Here is a 22,601-nt window from a genome sequence, read left to right on the forward strand (position 1 = left end):
AGTTACACTTAAAGCTGCCCTGTACAGAAAGGAGTTTCTTCTCTTTAATTAAACCAAGTTTTTTTTTTTTTTTTTTAAGAGGAGAAATCGCACCATGTTTCCCAGACTGGTCTCGAACTTCTGGGCTCAAGCGATCCTCCTGCCTCGGCCTCCCAAAGTGCTGGGATTACAGGCAAGAGCCACTGTCCCTGACCTAAATCAAGATATTCTAATGGAACCTTAGTTTTATCCCCAGAGAGCTTATGAGTGCACCCAAATCATCAGTTAAAAGTTATCTTAAAAGACAAGTAGTTTAAAATCACTCTTAAAAGATACTTCCATATATTTTTATTGAAGAAACAAAAGCTACACATATCCTTTTTTTTTTGAGAATTAGTTCACTCAGGTTTAGTGGTTTTTTAAATACCAAATTAACATGAATACTATATGGTCAGAGCCTTTTCAACTTTGTATTGAAGTATGTGGTTCCCCCTTATCCATAGGGGATATATTCCGAGACCCCCACTAGGTGCCTGAAATGGCAAATAGTACAGAACCCTATATATACTGTTTTCTCCTATACATGCATAACTTTTTGATGAAGTTTAATTTATAAACTAGGCATAGTAAGAAGTTAACAATAAAAATAACAAAATAGAACAATTATAACCATATACTGTAATAAACATTAATGTGGTCTCTCTCTCAAAATATGTTATTGCATTGTATGTTGGGCAACCGAAACTGTGAAAAGTGAAACCACGGATGGGGGGGGGGGACTACTGTACAAACAGAAAAAAAGTACTTATTTTTTGAAATATCTAAAATCTATCCCATCTTCGCTTTGTAATAAGATGAGTACATATCATTGCCATTTCATATCTCAGAGGAATGGACTACGTGTGCTAAAGAACTCTAATCATGAATAAATTAGCCTGCGTAGCTAAGAGTGCTTTGAAAGTTTAAGCTCCGTACTGAAATTAAAATATTATTAGTAAAGTATTATTACAACTATGATTTCATTTTAAATAATAATGATACATTTTCGTATGACTTTGGGCAGCAGGCAAAAAAGACAAAGATAATGTTTAAAATTTAACCTGGGAAACACAGTGAGACCCTATCTTGAAAAAAATAAAAAACAATGTATTGGTCATGCTGGCATGTGCATGTAGTCCCAGCTACTTGGGAGGCTGAGGAGGGAGAATTGATTGAGCCCAGGAGTTCAAGGTTGCAGTGAGCCAGGATCACGTCACTGCACTCTGGCCTGGGTGACAGAGACCCTGGCTCTTTAAATAAAAACTTTGTAGGCACCTCTGTATGCTATCATTGTCTCTTAAAACAATGATTATAACCCACATATTGTATGGATGTATAACATTTTTTCCATAAAGTTTACCTCTAAATAAACTGCATAAATCATCTTTCTTGCCTATTATAGAAAAAACGTGGTCTTAAAGTCCAGAAGGACCCAAGAATTTGAATAGTAATTCAGAGAGGTTTATGCTAAGTTGATATCTATCTTTTCCTTTAATTTTGACTCATTTATTTCTATTTAGCATTCACCGACAACTAAATAAATGGAGAGACCTTGGCTAATTCATACCACTGTTCTAAGATAGTAAATATCAGACGCCCAACTGCAGAGGCTTTATGATGCTGCTGGCCTGGGAACATCTAAGTTATTGAAACATTCTCCTTGAGCAAAGGTTATTATTATTATTATTGTTTAATTGTAGTTCATTGCACTACTAATCTCTAGACAGTGAATCAACTCAGCCCTACCTTTAAATTGGACAGAAGGACATAGGCGACTAACTGTCCTGCTCTATACCAAGACCCTAATTAAACAAAAACAAAATAGCCATTCCTCACATACCTCAAAAGACTAAAGAGGCTTTAATCCGTATTCTCAGTGTCTATTGTAGCAGGAACAAGAGCTGAGCAGCCTTCTGGGTATTGAGTCTCAGTGGCACAGTTCCCTCCTGGAACTGATAGAGTTCTGGCACCATAGGGCCATAGGGCTCTGGTACCATTAGCAGAAAACACCCTGAGAAGATTCCTGAGGGACCGAATTCAGGGCTTTTTTCTGCCTGGTGAAAAACATAATTCTTCTCCATTAATCCCCTTAGGATTTTTCCTTCTCCATCAATCCCCTTGGGATTTTTCCCCATGGAGTAACATATGACACCAAACTGACCCCACTGAAGAATGAGTTAGCTGAATGAGGAAAAACAATGTCTCATAAAGTTATTGACTTTGCAACCTCAATAGTTTTAGTTTAATTTGCTATCAGAAGTTGATTAATTATAATCTTTCAGAGTCGATTCGCGTTTTTACTAATATAGCACTGAAATGTGGCTATAAGTTTTCAGGAAAAAAATCACATTTTTAAAGTGTATTAAATATAAATGCAGATATCAACAAAAGAGATCATAAAAACTTTCTTATCTAAGACATTTATTGAGAATAACTTATTTATTAAATTTACTATAACCCAATATGATGATTTATTTAAAGCATTTGATTTTCTAATTTTTTTCTTTAGAGTTGAAATTTTTACACTGTCTCAGATCTAAAAAAAAATGTATTTACATGGAAATACATTTTATATTTTTAAAGATGAGGTCTTGCTATGTTGCCCAGGCTGGTCTCAAATTCCTGGCCTCAAGCGATCCTCCTGCCTCAGCCTCCCAAATTGTTGGGATTACAAGGGCGAGCGACTGTTCCTGGCTTACGTGGAAATATTTTTAAAGGTCTGCATCTTATAAACACTTTATGGTCCCAGAACTTAAACAAACAAACAAACAAACAAAAAACCATCAATTAAAAAAAGAAGATCACCTCCTTTGAGAATAAAAGTAAAAAGAATTTTTTTTTAAAGAAGAAGTAATGGGGTGAAGGGTGGACAGAATCTAGAACTGATCTATTGGTCGTGTAATACATTTTTCCTGCTAAATCAGACAGGAGTTCTATTAGGTTGGTACAAAAGTAATTGTGGTTTTGCCCTTACTTTCAATGGCAAAAACCGCAATTACTTTTTTACCAACATAATACGTCAGAAGATAAAAAGCTATTCCAATTTCCCTTAAAAATGCATGCTGATACTTTAGAAACTCCCATGGTAAGAAAGTGTTTTAATGTATCTAATAAAAATAATAAAGAATAAGGGGTCATTATCTACATGGAAAACTCAAAAACTAAATTTATAGAGCAACTAAAAATAAGAAAACAACATCTGCATGAATCTATTTCAGAGATGAAGTCTCTTGACTGTTTCAAAAGAATCGGTCTGTCACACAATCACCAGGTTTCTTCAACTTCCCTAGTTACGTAACGGATTCTGTGACTTGTAAACAAACAGCCCCATTGCTTGACAATTCTGGATCTGTGGGTTTGTACTGCTGTTTCCCTGTGGGGGCTGAGAGCTGCATAATGATTTATTCTTTCTCCACTCCCTGCCTTCTTTTCCTATTTTGCACTCTCTTTTCCTTTTTTTCCTTTTTGTCAAAGTCAGTTTAAAAAAATCCCAGGGAACTAAATGTGAAAACAAACCCTGGTGTTATAAAATTGAGGCCACCAATTTAAACACCGTAGGCATAAGAAATGCAAAACTTGAGGGTCTCATAGTCAGAGGAGCTCCCCATAGGGAGACTGTAAGTATGTATGCAGTGTTTTTCAGCATCCCCTGCCCTCCTAACCATATGCTTTTGTATAAGGTAGCTTTGATTCCCCTGATTTCCCACGCATGAAACACTTGCTGGCTTCAAAGAGAGCTCTGTATGCAAAAGACACATGGGGGTGTAGTTCAGGAGGAGAAGGGATAGTAGGCAGAATGTGGGTGAACTAACATTTGAGTCTGTGTGTTAATTCCAGTGCTACCTTTTGCTGGTATGCCCTAGTTATAACTTAGACTGCTGGCAAACTGGAAGCTTTCTAAATTCGTTATTAAACCTAATCAATTACCTATCATTAAAATACATCTCATTCCTCCAACGAGAAGTTAGATTTCAGATTGGTTGTTAGGTTGTGAATTTATTTTTGATACCATACATTAAGTATGATTTATAATATGAGGTCTTGTACCATGCATTTACTGTTACTGTGTTGCTGATTGAATCTTCAATAAAATTATTACATAATAATTTAATGCATGTAAAGGACATATAGGAAAAATTAAGTATTTTGAGTTTTAACAACTTAGAAAATAATTTGGTCATAAGTGAAGAAAGACAACAAAGCCTTTAAACATCTTCAACAATTACATAAAAATTACCACTAGTTCTCCTTTTGTGTTTGCTATTTTAGAAGATCTTTATTTCTAAATATATCCAAACCATTTTCCCTCCCATTTATCTTCTATTCCTCCATCATTCTGGGCATTGAAAATAATTTCTATGCCAAGGAATCTCTTGAAACATTAAAGTCTAATCTACAAGTGACCTTTCTCCTTCAAAGAAAAAGAAAGAAAGAAAGAAAGAAAGAAAAAGAAAGAAAAAGAAAGAAAGAAAGAAGGAAAGAAAGAAAGAAAGAGCCCCTGTACATATTCTATTAGCTGCATCATGGCAGAAATAAGGATCTTTTGAAATTGCAAAAGGCATCTTTGAATGCTGTCTTTGGATGTTTGGAGGTTTGGTGGTTTTGTCTTATTCCCAGGAATAAAAGCAATTTGTGATTCAGAGATATCCGATGATCCTTTTTACAAAATTTTATTTTTAAATTTTTTTTAGAGACCAGGTCTTGCTTTGTCACCCAGGCTGCAGTGCAGTCGCACAATCATAGCTCACTGCGGCCTTGAACTCCTGGGCTCAAATGATTCTCCTGTCTCAGCCTTCCAGGTAAATGGTGATTACAGGCACACATGATGATCCATTTACCTGTCTTCCCTTTTAAAAATCACTTTGTGGCCGGGTGCGGTGGCTCACGCCTGAAATCCCAGCACTTTGGGAGGCCAAGGTGGGTGGATCACAAGGTCAAGAGATCGAGACCATCCTGGCCAATATGGTGAAACCCCATCTCTACTAAAAAATACAAAAATTAGCTGGGCATGGTGGCATGTGCCTGTAGTCCCAGCTACTCAGGAAGCTGAGGCAGGAGAATCACTTGAACCTGGGAGGCGGAGGTTGCAGTGAGCCGAGATTGTGTCACTACACTCCAGCCTGGTGACAGAGCGAGACTCCATCTCAAAAAAAAAAAAAAAAAAAAATTGTTTTGGGAACTTTTTTATATTGGTATATTATTTAGATTTATTTTTAAAATATATGTTCACATGTCCATTTTGAATAAGAATGCCTAATTCACTCTGACATTGATCCATGTGATTCAGGTTGGAAATTCAGTTCTGTAGCCAGAAGACTAAAATAATATCCTGAAATAAAATGGTTGCGGTTGCTGAGCCCAAGAAATTAAGAGGCTCTTCTGTGTTCCTCTTAGAGGCTGCAATTGGACCTTGCCTGGTTTTGCCCTGCTAGGTTTCAAAAGGTCTGTTGGAAAAAATAGAAGCATAGACCTTTAGAAGTGGAAGGGATGAAGCTTAGCCTTCATCTCTTCCAAGTTTCTCAGTTTAGAGATGAGAAAAACGCATCCCAGAGAGGAACTGTGATTTTTAGAAAATTTTTTTGGGTTGGGCATGGTGGCTCATGCCTGTAATCCCAGGACTTTGGGAGGCTGAGGTGGGCCGATCGTCTGAGGTCAGGAGTTCGAGACCAGTCTGGGCAACATGGTGAAACACATGGTGAAACCCTGTCTGTACAAAAAAATACAAAAATTAGCTGGGCATGGTGACACGCACTGTAATCCCAACTACTTGGGAGGCTAAGGCATGAGAATCACTTGAGCCTGGGAAGCGGAGGTTGCAGTGAGCCAAGATCATGCCACCGCACTCTAGCCTGGGCAACAGAGTGAGACTCTGTCTCAAAAACAAAAGAAAAATTTTTTGTTAGAGTGGAGGTCTGGCTCTGTCGCCCAGGCTAAAGTGCAGTGGCACAATCGTGGCTCACTGCAGCCTCAAACTTCTGGGCTCAAGAGATCCTCCAGCCTCAGCCTCTAGAGTCACTGGGATTATAGGCATGAGCCACTTCACTGGACTTTTTGCTCACTTTAAAAAGCCATTTTTAATTCAAGTTCACATTAACAATATTTATATTTGGTCAGCTCACGTCTGTAATCCCAGCACTTTGGAAGGTCAAGGCGGGCAGATCATGAGGTCAGGAGATTGAGACCATCCTGGCTAACACAGTGAAACCCCGTCTCTACTAAAAACAAACAAAAAAAAATTAGCCTGGCGTGGTGGTGGACGCCTGTGGTCCCAGCTAATCGGGAGGCCAAGGCAGGAGAATGGCGTGAACCTGGGAGGCGGAGCTTGCAGTGAGCCGAGATCGCGCCACTGTACTCCAGCCTGGGCGACAGAGCGAGACTCCGTCTCAAAAAAAAAAAAAAAAAAAAAAAAAAAAAAAAATTATATCCTACCAACGGACTGGGACCCCAAAATGTGCTGTGATTGCTCTATCCACATGGTGGAGAAATTGGGGCAAAGTTTTAGTTTGTTCCCCTGAAAGGACTAAGAAAATGCAGAGCAAAATACAGAAAACTTAAAGACCTGAATTTGATTCACCAACCTCTGTATTAATAAAATACATTATCTGATTTTAAGAATGCATTGATTACTTCCTTTCGTAAGAACTCTCTTATTTTTAAGAGACCAGATCTCATTCTGTTGCCCATGTTCAAGTGCAGTGGCTATTCACATGTACCATCATGGCGCACTGCAGCCTTGAACTCCTGGGCTCAAGCATTCTTCCTGCCTTAGCCTCACAGTTAACTGAGACTACACATCTGCACCACTGCACCCACCTCAGGACCCCCTTTCTCATCTTACAAGTCTGATAAACCAATGAGTGATCTTAATTCAAACACATTTGAAAAAGCCAAAGAGGAGAAATCAGATTCAAAGAATGATTGTTAAAATACCAAAACAGGATTTAATGATGTTTAGGACTGATCCTCACTCAGCCTCTGTGAGCATTTCTGAGGGATTTGTCCTTCAAGTAAACATCATATATTAACTGATGTTTGATACATTTTAGGATGATGACAAAAGCTAACTGCATTGAATTCAGTTTTAAACATCACTCCTCCTTAATTACAGGCCTGCCATCCTCCAACTGTGTTACTGTGAGAAGGACATCTATATGATGTTCTACTCAATCCATATATAGAAGCCACAACACCACAAGCACAAAGTGTTTCTTTTGAAAACTGTAAGCGACTTAAAATATATACACTTGATAATTTTGAACTATACAAATCAAAATAGAGATATATTCTTAGGATATCAAAGTCTGGTGTCCCAAATTCAGAGGCCCATTTTTTTATTCGTATAAATTTGGGGATACAAGTGTAGTTTTGATACATAGATAAATTACATAGTAATGAAGTCTGGGATTTTAGTGTAACCATCATCCAAATAGTGTATGTTGTACCCATTAAGTAATTTCTCATCCCTCACTTTCTTCCCAACCCTCCTGTCCTCCCATCTCCAGTGTCTGTTCTTCTAAACTCTATGTCAATGTGTACATAGTTTTTAGCTCTCACAAATGAGAATATGTGGTATTTGACTCTCAGAGTTATTTCATTTAAGATAATGGCCTCCAGTTCCATCCATGTTGCTGCAAAAGACATGATTTCATTCTTTTTTATGGCTAAGTATATATGGTATAGATATACACCACATTTTCTTTATCCAATCATCCACTGATGGAAACTTAGGTTGATTCTATATCTTTGCAATTGTGAATAGTGCCATAGATACCTACAAGTGCAGGTATCTTTTTGATATAATGATTTCCTTTCATTTGGGTATATACCCAGTAGTGGGATTGCTGGATCAAATGGTAGTTTTATTTTTAGTTTTCTGAGAAATCTCCACACTGTTTTTCATAGAGATTATACTAATTTACATTCCCACCAACAGTGTATAAGTGTTCCCTTTTCTTGCCAACATCTGTTTTTTTAAAATAGCCATTCTGACTGATGTAAGATAATATCTCATTGTGATTTTAATTTGCATTTCTCTGATGATTAGTGATGCTGACCATTTATATGTCTCTTTTTGAAAAATGTCTGCTTATGTCTTTTGCCCACTTTTTAATGAGGTTACTTGGTTTTTGTTGTTGTTGAGTTGTCTGAGTTCCTTGTAGATTCTGGATATTAGTCCCTTGTCTGGTGCATGGTTTGCAAATATTTTCTACCATTGTTCAGGATGCCTGTTCACTCTGTTACTTATTTTGCAGTGCAAAAGTTTTTAGTTTAATCAAGTCCCATTTGTCTATTTTTGGTTTTGTAGCAATTGCTTTTGAGGTCTTAGTCATGAATTCTTTGCCAAGGCCAATGTTGGGAAAAGTTTTTGGTTAGGTTTACCTCTAGTATTTTTATATTTTCAGGTCTTATATTTAAATATTTAATCCATCTTAATTTTTATATATGGTGAGAGATAGGGTTCCACTTTCATTCTTCTACATATGGCAGTCCACATTTTCCCAGCACCATTTATTGCATAGCATGTCCCTTCCCCAATGTATGCTTTTGCCAATCCTGTCAAAGACCAGTTGGCTGTAGGTAAGTGGCTTTATTTCCAAATTCTCTATACTGTTGCATTGATCTATGTGTCTATTTTTAAACTAGTACCATCCTGTTTTGGTTACTCTTGCCATGTAATATAATTTGAAGTCCATTAATGTGATGGCTCCAGCTTTGTTCTTTGTGCTCAGGATTACTTTGGCTATTTGGGATCTTTTTTGGTTAATATTAATATTAGAATTGTTTTTTTCTAATTTTGTGAAACAATGAAGTTGGTATTTTGATAGGAATTGCATTGAATCTGTAGATTGCCCTGCTTTAGAAAATATGGCCATTTTAACAATATTGATTCTTCCAATCCATGAGCATGGGATGTTTCCATTTATTTGTGTCATTTACAATTTCTTTCATCAATGTTTTATAATTTTCCTCGTGGAGATCTTTCACCTTCTTGGTTAAATACATTCCTAGGAATCTTGTGCGGGGTTTTTTGTTTTGTTTTGTTTTTTGTAGCTATCCTAAATGGAATTGACTTCTTGATTTGGTTCTTAGCTCGGTTGTTATTGGTGTATAAAAATGCAACTGGGCCGGGCGCGGTGGCTCACGCCTGTAATCCCAGCACTTCGGGAGGCCGAGGTGGGCAGATCATGACGTCAGGAGATCGAGACCATCTTGGCTAACACGGTGAAAACCCATCTCTACTAAAAATACAAAAAATTAGCCGGGCGTGGTGGCGGGCACCTGTAGTCCCAGCTGAGGCAGGAGAATGGCATGAACCTGGGAGGCGGAGCTTGCAGTGAGCCGAGATCTCACCACTGCACTCCAGCTGGGGTGACAGAGTGAGACTTGGTCTCAAAAAAAAAAAAAAAAAAAGCAACTGATTTGTAAACACTGATCTTGTATCTTGAAATGTTACTAAATCACTTATTAAATCTAGGAGTCTTTGGAGGAGTCTTTAAAGTTTTCTAGGTATAAGATCATATTGCTAGCAAATAATTTGACTTCCTCTTTTAAAATTTGGATGCCTTTTATTTTTTCTCTTGTCTGATTGATCTGGCTAGGACGTCACATGTATGTTGTTTTTTTAAAAAATTATGTCACATTTAAGGATAATTATTTATATTGTTATTGTAAATAAATGAAAGCTTGCCATGCTAAGATTTTGATAATCAAGTTTAGTCTGTTTTTATTTAGGAACAAATTGTTTACCTCGATTTAAAAAGTTCCCTTACCATTATAAATTAAGAACAACTTCAAAATGTGGATAGCATCTCAAGTACAAAATCAACCTGATAAAAAGTTCCAAATATGAAATCTAAGTTTTAAATGAAATTTGTGTCTAAAACCAATGTATCACCATAGTACAACTTATTATCATCTAGCTTTTAAAGAAAGACTTTCAAAAAAATTAAAATGGACTTTTTGAATAGTTACCAGTTAAGGATAATGTAGTTTTGAGGAAGAAGGTATTTCTTTTAGCTTTCTGTATTGGAAAGTGTGAAATACAAATGATAATGTTCAATAGAAAGTAATGAAATGTTTTCACATTTCAAAAATCACTGAGATCTCTGGCTTTATTCAATAATGACCTTATTAATAACAAATAGTAAGTAAATCATTCCTTTAAAAATAAAGGCTTTAACCTATAACATGACCTCACCCACATCCCAAATGCTCTAGTAGCCTTTCCAGATAAGAGAAGTCTGTATAAAGGCCATAAAACAAAACAAAACAAAACAAAACAAAACAAAACAAAACAAAACCTCTCCCTATTCTATGTTTTCTTATAATATGTTTCCTTTTTTAGGCTGTTTCATTTATGAGCTGCTTATTGCCTCTTTTGATCTCTATAATGGGCTTTATGGATTTTATTAAAAGAGTAACAGTTAAACTTGTGAAACTGGAGATATGAGTAATAAAAATGGATTTTTAAAACCTTTTTCTTCTCAGATTTTCATTTCACTACCTTATTCTCAGATTTTCATTTTAATTACTTCTCAGATTTTTATTTCAATGTCGTATTTCATATATACAACCAACAACTTTGAAATAACAAAACAGTATTTGGCAGGATTACATGTTCAAGCAATGGAACCAAAGCAAGATTGTGGTTTAAACAAAAAACGACAGTTTAAAAGATCATTTTCTTACTCCACATATCTGCTTCCCATATATCTTGGAAATACACTTATTTATTTATTGTATAAGCAATATTGTAATTCTTAAAAAATTTACTATTGCATAATATCATCTAATGAGCAGAAACTTGTTTGGAAACAATAGAGAAGATTGTATTTCTGCCATTTCTACATAATAGCCCAAAATGTTCTAAATGAGAAAATATTGGTGAATTTGTGGTCATGAATGTCTTAAAATGTCTCCATGATTTGACTGTTTTGACAAAGTCAAAGAAATTGGACCATTATTTCTTTTCTCAAGGCAACTTCTGGGCTTATTGGATGACAGACAAATTGCCCAAGTAGCTTTAGTATGACCTTCTGGTACTGTTCTTTACGGAGGGAATTGGCTTTTATTTACACATGGTTCTTAGGCTTAGGTTCAGGTACCTTGAACCACTGTTACCAGAGCTCTCCAAAACTTAATGCGTTACGTGAACACAAGATTTGATGAGAGAAACAGTTACAAAACAGCATGATCCTATTTTATTTTAAAAAGAAAATGAAATATATAATGAAATGTATAATGCGTGTGTATGCACACCCGCACCCCCCGCCCCCCGCCGCCCCATAGTTATGCACCAAGTGGCAGTATAACATAGTGGTGAAAAGGTTGGGTTTTGGAGTCACACAGATCTAGGTTAAACTTCCAGCCCCAGCACTTAATCTCCACTCTTCTTAGACTCAGTCAACTGAGAAGACTTAAAAATAGTACATGGTAGAGGCTTCAAAGTGCTTAAAATTGTGTCTTTATAAACTATGAATACTCATTCCCACGCTCTTCCAGCCATACCTGTGATTCTTCGTTCCACGCTAACCAGCCAGGCTCAGATCTCTCAATGCTTCTCCACCAATATTGGGTCCTGGAGTATGCTGTTGTGGTTCAAAGTTCTTAAACTCAGTGTTCATAGTGTCTAACCTGCCTACCCATCACTGTCTAAACATCCTGTAGATCTTTTTTAGCCAACGCCTAAGTTACTCTATTATAAGAACATGCCCATCTCTACCACTCCTTGATTTGAGTCTTCTGAGACTCCTCTCATGACCTCAACTTCATAAATCCTTATTCTTAAACACATCCTTTGAACACCAGGATCTTTTTGTTTAGGTCTCCAAAGACTAATCTTTTTCTCAAAGCATCTGCTAAAGGCAAATGATTCAACATCTTTGGTGTCCAGATTAATGCAGTTTTATTGTACACTAAGAATATCCATTACTAATTAGACCTTGGATATTTACATATTTAGATTTAATTTAAAATGAATACCATTATGCAGTGTTTCATTTTATGCAATCTCTCTTTATGATATACCATTAAGAAGAGTTTCTTGTGTTGCTGTGTAACTTAGATAAAAATAAGCTGGGTGTGGTGGCTCATACCTGTAATCTCAGCACTTTGGGAGGCTGAGGCAGGCAGATCACTTGAGATCAGAAGTTCAAGACCATTCTGGCCAACATGGTAAAACCATGTCTCTACTAAAATTACATAAATTAGCCAGGTGTGGTGGCACGCACCTGTAATCTCACCTACTGGGGAGGCTGAGGCACGAGAATCACTTGAACCTGGGAGGTGGAGGTTGCAGTGAGCCGAGATTGTACCATTGCACTCCAGCCAGGGTGACAGAGTGAGACCCTGTCGCCAAAAAAAAAAAAAAAAAAAAGATTAAAAATAGGAAATGTAATCACATTTAAAGAAGGACCATAGGGTCTAATGTTTCTAAGTTAGAAGAAAGGTCTTTTTTCTATAACATCAGTTTTTTAAACGAAAAGCAGATTACAAAATATCACAGTGGGCAGTACTCTTACTTTGTAATTTATCCAATTACCTAACAGGGGAGGTTCTGTTCAGTCATACCAAATGTTTACACAACATTGTAGACAGCACAATCAATTTTAAAGTGCTTTCTGTTACCTGCTTTCTGCAAATAAAACCATCCTCTGGCTCTTGGGTAGATCCACTATAATTGCTAATTTCAGTGCTTTATAGGATCTCATAAAAAGAAGCAAGGATAGAAGACTGGGTTGGAAACAGGTGTAGGGTGGGGATTTCAAAGCTCAGAATTTGAGATTAGTGTAGGCAAGAAAGGAGGGATGATGGCCAGAAAGCATACAGCTCCAGCATGAGTTTCTGGAAGGACCTGATTGTAATCGTTATGCTGGAGGCTCTATTGCTTCTTCATTCTTCACACTTCACTATTCCCCATTGTTTTTTGAAAAGTCTTTTTTTTTTCTTGGCAAACCACCCTTATACAGATGCTGACAATGGGAAAAGACACAGGGCCCTGCTAATCGTAAAGACACTGATTTATAATAAAAGTAAGAATCTTTTCTTCTTAGGCAGGGTAACTAATGACTATAGTGATGTCTTGGAACTAAAATGAGCAACAATTTTAATATATAATGGGAAAAACAAATTGAAACTAAGCAAAATCACCATTGACAAAATTTGTGCCTAAAGTGGAATGGGCCCTGAAACTCTACTTTTTTTAAATATAGGTAATTTGTTTACATGTTAATGCCTCTCTTCCTTCAGATTTGTCACTTGAGTGGTTAACAGAACTTTTTGATTTTGTGAGGAAATGAACATGCTCTTTAAAAATCAAAGAACATGTAGCATTCACTGAAAAAAAACACTCATTTACCAAACATTTCATTTTTATTCAAAAATACACACTTTTAAATATTTTCTTAGAAATGCAACCAACTTCCTCATTCTGATAAAATGCACAAAATGCATTTACAGTGCAATTTTCAGCTCTGACCTTGAGAATTTTAGCACTAGTGCAATTTGCCATTTATGCAAAAATAAGTTCTACTTACAATATTATAAATTGTATGTATCTTATACAAAGTTATAAATTCTTTTCAAAAGAGTAGACTATTTTTTAAAGCACACTGATTAATTTTTGTGATATAATTTTGAACAAGGAGGCATGGCTCATTTACTATACCTTAACAATTTACAATATCATATATGCAGAAATTACATCGTATGTATTTATTTCTACAACTACATTTCTTCAAAATATACCTTTTTGATTACTCTTATTTTCCTGGAAGAACAGCATTGTAGATAATATGCTAGTGAATATTTTGAGTTTGGTTCCAGCAAGTTTGCCCTAAAATAAAAAACAAATGTATATGACAAGTTTAATTATTACAAAGAGAACTGATATAAGCAGTCAATTCTTTCTTATAAAAGATATTTCTAATTTAGAATATTGCACAAGGAAGAATCTGTTCTACCAGGAAAACAGAAGGAATTAACTACTTAGAATTTAAATCAGACTTGTAACTATATCTAGTTATGATATTACTTTTGTTGAAGCAAATCCTTCTATTACATTCATAGAACACAGATATAGAGGAACAACATTGCAGTTAACTTTAGGTACAAATGAGTGGCTGGTTTTATTTTCTGTCAATTGCTTTACTTAGGGTACCATGGAGAGAAAGAACAACATAATATAAAATTTTGCATAATTTTTTCTTCATTTTCAGATGGAGTCTCGCTCTGTCACCCAGGCTGGAGTGCAGTGGCGCGATCTTGGCTCACTGCAAGCTCCGCCTCCCGGGTTCATGCCATTCTCCTGCCTCAGTCTCCCGAGTAGCTGGGGCTACAGGTGCCTGCCACCATGCCTGGCTAATTTTTTGTATTTTTAGTAGAGATGGGTTTTCACCATGTTAGGCAGGATGGTCTCGATCTCCTGACCTCATGATCCACTCGCCTCAGCCTCCCAAAAAAATTTTGCATAATTTTTAGAATGGTGTATGTGCTTGGACAGAGAAACGCTGTAAAGCAATGTATATGACATATAAACATTTTATAACCAATGCATTTGTGGTTTATGTGTGTTATTGATACAAATTATAACAAAATAACACATGCAGTTGACCCTATATCATATGACATTTTCAGACCATATTATCTTCAATTGTTTTTAAAAAAATCTCTGAAGACGTCATTTGTCAGTTGTATGGGTAGCTCATTATGTGGCCTTAATGTAGTATTTGCATACTTCATTTGACCCTTCATTGAAAAAATGATTGATAAATTAGTTTTGCTTATTTTTAAGGTAAAAATGAAGTTTTTGATGAATCAGATTAATTATTCAATAGTAGATAAAGTAGGCAATGTCAAGTAAGAATTAACCCATGTTCCATAAGCAAAAGTTTTCATTAATTTACTATTTTGCCTTCAAGTCTAGTCATTGAATATATATACATGCAATTTTCAGCATAGAAGTCATAGATTAATAATAAGAAAAAATAGTTCTTAATTAACTAGGATACCTATATATTAAGGATATGAGCTTTTTAGTTGTCATCCATATGTTGTATTTTCTCCCATACACAGGATGAAAAATAAACTTCAAAAATGCCACAAATGGAATCAAAAGTCAAACTATAAACTTGGCAGAATCATCCTAACAAATGTATGGGGATCATATCCTTCATATACAAAATGTATAGACAAATTTCCCCAAGAAAAGTGGGCACTGAACAGGTAAGTCACAGGGATATATTCTTAGTGGTTGATGTAAAAGGTCAAAACTTTGGAAAACTGTTCAATATTACCATAAAACCAAGAAATGCAAATTAAGATGAGATGCCATTTGTTTAAAAGCCTACATTTAAAGGAAATATCAATATATAGTTTGTATAGTTGTGGGAAAATGGGTGCTTCTTGTTTTTTGTAAATTCTTGGATAATTCATTTAGGCAAGAATCCTGTTAATGGGGATTCTGCTAGGGATAATAAAATTGATAAAATTATGGATATTAGTCATGTCAGTTTGTTTCAGGCACGGGATAGTAATAGGGTTGTGGTGCCTGAATTCAGGTTGAGTGCTAGGAATGCAGTAGTTGTAAGAATAAAATAAATAATTAGGTTAAAGATGGTAATATTTGGGTTATATATTAGTACCGCTATTATTCAGCCTATATGGGTGTACAAATTTACGGGGGCACAAACTTTAAAAAATCTTTATGCCTGGCTGGGTGCAGTGGCCCACACCTATAGCCCCAGAACTTTAGGAGGCTGAGGAAGGCTGATTTCTTGAGCTCAGGAGTTTGGGACCAGCCTGGGCAACATGGCAAAACCCCCTCTCTACAAAAAAAATACAAAAGTTAGCCGGGTATGGTGGCACGCACCTGCGGTCCCAGCTACTTGTGAGGCTAAGGAGGGAGCACTGCTTGAGCTCAGGAAGCTGAGGCTGCAGTGAGTTGCAATTGTGTCAGTGCACTCCAGCCTGGCCACAAAGTGGGACCTTGTCAAAGATAAACATATCATTGTCTATAACAGAAAAAAACTGAAAACAACCAAAATCAAAATTTATAAGGGATTTGTTAAATAAATTAAGGCATATAGTAATATAATTGGATATATAAAATCAAAAATATTCATAAAGAATATTGAAAGATGTAAGGAACATTCCCCAAATATTAAGTGGAAAAGCATTTAATAAAACAGTATATCACCAATAAATACATCGCTATACATTATATATATATGAGATTGACTGTACATCCAAATATAAATAATGATTATGGTGTTACGATTACAGACGGTTTTCCTTTCTTTACCCTTTTCCATATTTAAAACATCTTCTATAATAACCATGTTAATGATCCAATACTGTTTCCCCTAAGGATATTTCAGAATTAAGCTATTCCATTTATGCCACTAAACAATTATGCAGTGTCCAGAGTCAGGCGAAAGAGAAACAGGCTTACTCAAAAACAATAGCACAATGTTCAGAGTACTTTCTTCTAGTGGAAACAACAGAAGTAAAGGACATGCAAAGACATGTCCTACAAAGACATATATTACTAATGCCTAATATATGGCCTCAGTGTCCCCTGCTCTGTATACATCCCCACCTAGAAAATGCCACCCTAAGTTATGTTCTCATCATTGTTTACTCACAACTGAATGGCACTGCAGTGGCATTGGCTCCTTATTCCCAAGAGGAGTCAGTGGGGACTTTTGAGGTCTGCCATCCAAAACCAATTAATCCCTAGTACATGTGAGTGGTCAGCCTGATCCTGGAGTATATACCTTTTCAAGTATCAGATGAGTTAAGCTAATGAATGAATATTCTACACCAAACCAATCTTCTTTGACTAGTTTACTCATTTTCTTTCCTTCCAAAAATAGCTTGTACTCTTATTTTTTCTTTGGAAGCCACAGTCTACCATCAAAGTTCCCTGAGAAAAATTTTGACAATTGAAAGAACTGGATTCAGTATGTTCATGCACAAAGTCCTGATTCAGTACTAAGAAATGCTATTTTTATATTTTTAGATAGATATAGAATAAACAACTGAAATCCTAATCCTTTATTAAAGATCTCTTAAGAATTGTTGTGAGGTGACCCAAATATCCCTTACCACATGCCCTCTGCATTTTAAAATTTTTCTTTTTTTTTTCTTTTTTTTCTTTTTTGAGATGGAGTCTTGCTCTGTCACCAGGCTGGAGTGCGTTGGTGCGATCTTGGCTCACTGCAACCTCTGCCTCCCGGGTTCTAGCAATTCCCCTGCCTCAGCCTCCCAAGTAGCTGGGACTACAGGTGTGCGCCACCACACCTGGCTAATTTTTTGTATTTTAGTGGAGACAGGGTTTCACCATGTGGGCCAGGATGGTCTCAATCTCCTGACCTCATGATCTACCCACTTTGGCCTCCCAAAGTGCTGGGATTATAGGTGTGAGCCACCATGCCTGGCCATTAAAAATGTTTCTATAGTGTTCTGATTGCTACTTGAAATCTATCTTAAGGCTGTGGGTAAAATGTGAAAATTGGATTATAGGGAAAAATAAAAATCTTTCATGAAAACAAAGTATAATTTCTGAAGTAAATTAACTATTAATTTTATGCAGTTGCTAAAATATTTTTATAAATTAAAAATTTTCTATTACATTTGTTGCAAAATATCTTTTTACATTGTAATATATTGTTTAACTGACACATTTTAATAAAGAATACATGGGTTTTGGTAAAAGTACTGATAATATTCTTTAACATTTGTCTTCAGTCTCTCATATATAAAACATCTAATATATATTTTCTGATATTAGTATGTTTTCATTTGCTTGAATATATTTTTCTGTCTTTTTTTTTTTTTTGAGATGGAGTCTTGCTGTTGCCCAGACTGGAGTGCAGTGGCGTGGTATCAACTCACTGCAACCTCCGCCTCCCAGGTTCAAGCGATTCTCCTGCCTCAGCTTCCTGAGTAGCTGGGATTACAGGCACGCACCACCATGCCTGGCTAATTTTTGTATTTTTAGTAGAGACGGGGTTTCACCATGTTGGTCAGGCTGGTCTGGAACTCCTGACCTCGTGATCCGCCCACCTTGGCCTCCCAAAGTGCTGGGATTACAGGTGTGAGCCACCATGCCTGGCCCTCTTTTTTTTTTCCCAAACGGGTTTTAATTGCATGTTTGTTCAAATTGTTAAGAGTACTTAAGGTAGTTTAAATTAACTCATTATATTGGAAACGTTCCTATCTTTGTAATAAACAGGCATTACATTAGTGGTTGGTGGTGAACACTTTGAGGTAAAGAACTTACATGAGTACTGCCCAATAGAACTTTCTGCAATGTCCAATACCGTAGCCACTAGGTATGCAGCTATTGAGCACTTGAAATGTAGTTAACAAGACAGAACTGAATTTTTATTCATTTAAATTAATGTAAACCTAAATAGCTAAAAGTGGCTATTGACTATCACATTAGGCAACTTAGACTAGATGACTATCGAAAATTCACACAGGAATGGCCTGGAACCAGAAGTGAGATTAGAACTAGGGTCTTACTCCAGTCACTGATTCATGTGTGGAGCTAAGCATGCAGATAGTTTTGAGTGCATACATGCATTAGTGGGTCAACAAGTATGACAGATAGGTATTCTCCAGTGCCATAATAGTTTTGTTTTACATTTACATCATATTTTCTGTTATGTTTAAGAAGATGGTATAAAGTACTCTTACTAAACTAGTAAAATGGAAATCCTATCAAAGTCCAAATAACCAGGCTTTTTCTTGGTATTCACTTTTATGTGATAAAGACCAAATAAATGAGACAGACTTTTAATTCAGATAAACAACATCATGACATAATCTAGTACACCTCAATGGACACCTCCATCTGTCTTGGTCCTCTCTGACCACACTGCTGGACTCCCCTAGCCACTAGATGATGTTGACCAACCTTTGATCTTGAATTCCTCCCTTTCAGCTTCCAGTGTATCTTTACTGGGTCTTCTGACCCCCTGGTTTGTTCGTCATCTTTCCTATCACTTCTTTTTCCTTCTGCCACTCAAATGTAGGTGCTCCCTTTAGTTCTGCCTTAACCCAGGTCTATACTGTTTAAACTCTCTGATTTCTGTCCTCTCTTTCTTTTTTATGTAGATTTTTATGTAATTACCCAACTGTAATGTACTTATATATGAAAAAATAATTAGCATAGAAAAAGAATAAAGCTCATTATGTAAAGAGTGTTAACAAACCGTGTTTAAAAACACCGTGGACTTTTCTTCTAACACACAAAATTAGATGTGAATGCAAGAGGTTTAGGAATAAATCTTATGAAGTATTTTTCTTTCCTTTTCTTTTTGTTCCAGTGCATAGTATAGAAACAACTTATGTAACTAATTTACCATATAATTTTTTTATTAGGAAACTAATTTAAAAACTGTCCTAATTTGTATTTCATCTAAAAAGTAAGTGATAGAAGGCTTAATTTTGAACAAATTCAATATTCTTAATTCTCTTGTAGGAATTGAAAAAGTTGCATACAGTCCATAATTTTAAAAGTAGTTATATTTACGATTAAAGAAAAAAAACCCATCTAGTACTTGGAATACATTTTTTTCCCAAATGTATTTTCCCAAATTAATTCAAAAAGATACATATATTTAAGAGTATTATTTTCTACTATTGAACTTTTAGTAGCAAATATACAGAATTTCAGCTACATTATAATTTAAGGAGGCTTTCTGCAGGAAGGCCATTGTTTATAGAACTCTTTGTGAAATGGTTTCTATGGAGAAATGAGTTTCCAAGATGGAATTTAGATCCTTGGCAAAAACCTCTGCTGCTTAACAGGAAGGGAATGACCCACTTCTCTTGGCATCTCAGGTGCCTGGGAACCCTTTCTCAACCACACCCTGGAGCAGAAGGCTAGCTTACATTCCCGTGTTCACCTCACTACAAAAAAGAATTCTGGAAGGAAGGTGATCTATTCCCTATGCAATCTCAGTGTCCACTGAGAAGGAAACCTTGTGGTATGGAACTATGTGGCAAAAAGGTACAAAGTATTCTTATACCTGGAATTCTTAACCTGGGGCATGCATTTTATCTAAGAGGAGAGGCTGAAGTTTCCTCCAACTTTCCGTTTTAAAAAGGAACAGACATTGCTTTCAAGTGGGTTTTTTTTTTGTTTTTTTTGTTTGTTTGTTTGTTTTTTGAGACGGAGTCTCGCTCTGTCGCCCAGGCTGGAGTGCAGTGGCGTGATATTGGCTCACTGCAAGCTCCCCCTCCAGGGTTCACGCCATTCTCCTGCATCAGCCTCCCGAGTAGCTGGGACTACAGGTGACTGCCACCACGCTGGGCTAATTTTTGTATTTTTAGTAGAGATGGGGTTTCACCGTGTTAGCCAGGATGGTCTCCATTTCCTGACCTCGTGAATCGCCCGCTTTGGCCTCCCAAAGTGCTGGGATTACAGGTGTGAGCCACTGCGCCTGGCTTCAAGTGGTTTTAACTGACTTTCATTTTTAATTGGCATTTTCTTCCTATGTACAAGAGTAGAAAAATCAAACATAGTTTCTAGTTGATGTTAGTAAGTATAATCATTACTAAAAGTGGCCATTTGGGGAGTAATGCTGTAAAGAATACCTTAGACAACTACAGAAAAGGTAATTTGTTTCTCCTGCAACCCTTAAATATTATATATGAATTAATGGCAGTGATCAGTCCTTTAAGAGTAAGGCAACTTTCTCGATGTCACTATTATCTTAAAGGTCTACGGAGGAAATAATATCCTGTGACATTTCTAACTTCCTAATGGTAATTGTGGAGGCACAGAAGCCTGAGGCTGGCTGCCTATGGTCAAACATGACTGTAAATATTACCCTCTTTTTTTTTTTTTTTTTGAGACAGTCTTGCTCTGTTGCCCAGGCTGCAATGGTGGTGCGATCTTGGCTCACTGCAACCTCCATCTCCCAGGTTCAAGCAATTCTCCTGCCTCAGCCTCCCAAGTACTGCGATTACAGGTACATGCTAAAACACCCAGCTAATATTTGTATTTTTAGTAGAGACAGTGTTTAACCAGTTTGGCCAGGCTGATCTCGAACTCCTGACCTCAGGTGATCCACTCACCTTGGCCTCCCAAAGTGCTGGGATTACAGGCGTAATCCACTTGACCTGGTCTACCCTGTTTCTTAAAACTTTCTTTTCCTTTAATTTTTTTTCTACCTAGCAGCTTTATTATTATCTCTGGGTCTCTTCTTTCTCCTATCACTAATTAAATAAGGAAAACTTTGAAGATTTCATTTTAATCTGTTTTACAGTTGATTTCCATATCTCTATTCCTTTCTAACCTGCACTTTCAGCTTCTATTTGGGTGCTTCCACTGGCATAGCTCATCAGCAACTAAAACTTTGAATCTTTAAATCTAAACTCATCTCTTTTCACTCAATAGTCAAACTTTGGACTTCTCCATTTCTCTTAATGGTAACACTATTTCCTAACATCAAAACGAAAACTGGTCACCTTTTATTTCTCCCTATTCCACACATCTACTATGTTGCATAGCCAGTCCATTTTTGCTTCAAGTTGTTCATATTCGCCTTTCCTTTCCTCTGCCATTGATATCCTTTATCACCTCATGCCTACCTGTTACTAATTCTTGTAACTGGCATCCCTGTCTTAAGTGTTTCTCCCTTTAATTTATAGGATGTAATTCTTTCTGATAATCATCTAAAAGCTTGTTAAATTTTCTAGGAAAAATAAGCCACAAAGATATGTCCATTACCTATACATTTATCTAGTTATTTAAAAACATGTATGCTTTTAGCAGGGCTATTTGATACATACATATTTAAAAATAAGTATGCTTCTGCAGGACTATTTGGTACCTATTCCCACTTATACCAAGCTTTACACCAAAATTTAATGGAAAGACACAAAAAGGAGAATGACTGCTTATCATACTTTTTCCCCCCAGCGTTTTGAGGAAAAATCTATTAAAGGTGCCTTTTGGATTTACTTATCTTACTGGATTCGGACTAGTATAAATTGCCTCCAACACAACGAAATTATGGGTTGTTTTAAATCCACTGTATTCCAAATAGCTCGAATTCCTTCTTAATACATACCCCTTAGTTAAAATAATTTGATTTTCACTGAAAATGTCCAAGGGACACAAACAAATGCAGTTGAGAGAGGAAGAATTTTGCATATAGTACTTTTTCTTAAAAAGCACTTTTTATGATAAAAAAACTAATTTTAAATAGTATACCTAGAAAACGTTACACATATAGCTTAGGGACTTTTTCTTGTTCTGTAATATATTGGTACCAAATAGCAACATATTTAAATCAAATATGTTGAAGAAAGTGGAAGAAAGTGTCCCTTCTTGGCCTTTCCTTGATACATTCACTGTGTGACATAGCTTGCTATGTCTAAGTTCTTTTCCTTATTCATCCTGACAAAGAAGCAAAGTAGCTTCTGAAGGGGGGAGGGGAGGCATGGAGGGGCGGGTGGGGGCGGGGGAGAGAGAGAGGCACCATTTACTCCTAGGGCACATCGCTGAGCGTTTATTAGAAAAAATGCATGCTCATCATATGGAAAAATAATGAGCACAGAAAAAG

The sequence above is a fragment of the Macaca mulatta genome, chromosome 13 (genome assembly GCF_049350105.2).
Source record: "Macaca mulatta isolate MMU2019108-1 chromosome 13, T2T-MMU8v2.0, whole genome shotgun sequence".
NCBI lineage: Eukaryota > Metazoa > Chordata > Mammalia > Primates > Cercopithecidae > Macaca > Macaca mulatta.